The sequence below is a fragment of the Hordeum vulgare genome, chromosome 4H (assembly GCF_904849725.1).
Source record: "Hordeum vulgare subsp. vulgare chromosome 4H, MorexV3_pseudomolecules_assembly, whole genome shotgun sequence".
In the NCBI taxonomy this organism is placed as follows: domain Eukaryota; kingdom Viridiplantae; phylum Streptophyta; class Magnoliopsida; order Poales; family Poaceae; genus Hordeum; species Hordeum vulgare.
The window spans coordinates 522,378,026-522,379,897 of NC_058521.1; positions in this window are offsets into that span (position 1 = coordinate 522,378,026).

The window sequence follows — 1,872 nt, forward strand, 5'->3', positions numbered from 1 at the left end:
AACACAAGCCAACTGTGTTATGTATGACGACATCACCTGAAGAAAAGGCAAGCACTCAGAAAGATATAGAGCAAGTTTTTGTGTTGCTACATGGTCCAAGTTAAAGGCATAATTTATCTTCTTGTGTTTTTTCTATGGACTGTCAGATATTTCCGAAGTTTTGTTTCTTCGTAGTTTTCTACCATATATTTGATTTGCTCTATACGCTCCATAGATCTCTTTATACATAAAATAAAATAAGTGAATCTACATTATAAAACACGCCTATATACATCCGTATATAATCTTCTAGGAAAGCTTTAGAAAAAGATCCCTAATCGAGCACGAGGGCAGGCGGCAGATTGAGTAGTTCTCTTTGGAACTGTAGATTATAAAACATGCCTATATACTGTTGGGGAACGTCGCATGGGAAACAAAAATTTTCCTATGCGCACGAAGACCTATCATGGTGATGTTCATCTACGAGAGGGGATTTCCGATCTACGTATCCTTGTAGATCGCACAGCAGAAGCGTTAGTGAACGCGGTTGATGTAGTGGAACGTCCTCACGTCCCTCGATCCGCCCCGCGAACCATCCCACGATCTAGTGCCGAACAGACGGCACCTCCGCGTTCAGCACACGTACAGCTCGACGATGATCTCGGCCTTCTTGATCCAGCAAGAGAGACGGAGAGGTAGATGAGTTCTCCGGCAGCGTGACGGCGCTCCAGAGGTTGGTGATGATCTTATCTCGGCAGGGCTCCGCCCGAGCTCCGCAGAAACGCGATCTAGAGGTAAAACCGTGGAGGTATGTGGTCGGGCTGCCTTGAGAAAATTGTCACAAATCAGCCCTAATTGCTCCATATATATAGGAGGAGGGAGGGGAGGCTTGCCTTGAGGCTCAAGGAGCCCCAAGGGCAGCGCCACCAAGGGAGGAGGAGTCCTCCTCCAATCCTAGTCCAACTAGGATTGGAAAGTGGAGTCCTTCTCTCCTTTCCCACCTCCTTTTTTTTCTTTCTCTTTGATTTTCTATCCTTGGCGCATAGGGCCCTCTTGGGCTGTCCAACCAGCCCACCGAGGGCTGGTGCGCCACCCCCAAGGCCTATGGGCTTCCCCGGGGTGGGTTGCCCCCCCCCCCCCCCGGTGAACATCCGGAACCCATTCGTCATTCCCGGTACATTCCCGGTAACTCCAAAAACCTTCCGGTAATCAAATGAGGTCATCCTATATATCAATCTTCGTTTCCGGACCATTCTGGAAACCCTCGTGACGTCCGTGATCTCATCCGGGAATCCGAACAACATTCGGTAACCAACCATATAACTCAAATACGCATAAAACAACGTCGAACCTTAAGTGTGCAGACCCTGCGGGTTCGAGAACTATGTAGACATGACCCGAGTGACTCCTCGGTCAATATCAAATAGCGGGACTTGGATGCCCATATTGGATCCCACATATTCTACGAAGATCTTATCGTTGGAACCTCAGTGCCAAGGATTCATATAATCCCGTATGTCATTCCTTTTGTCCTTCGGTATGTTACTTGCCCGAGATTCGACCGTCAGTATCCGCATACCTATTTCAATCTCGTTTACCGGCAAGTCTCTTTACTCGTTCCGTAATACAAGATCCCGCAACTTACACTAAGTCACATTGCTTGCAAGGCTTGTGTGTGATGTTGTATTACCGAGTGGGCCCCGAGATACCTCTCCGTCACACGGAGTGACAAATCCCAGTCTCGATCCATACTAACTCAACGAACACCTTCGGAGATACCTGTAGAGCATCTTTATAGTCACCCAGTTACGTTGCGACGTTTGATACACACAAAGCATTCCTCCGGTGTCAGTGAGTTATATGATCTCATGGTCATAGGAACAAATACTTGAC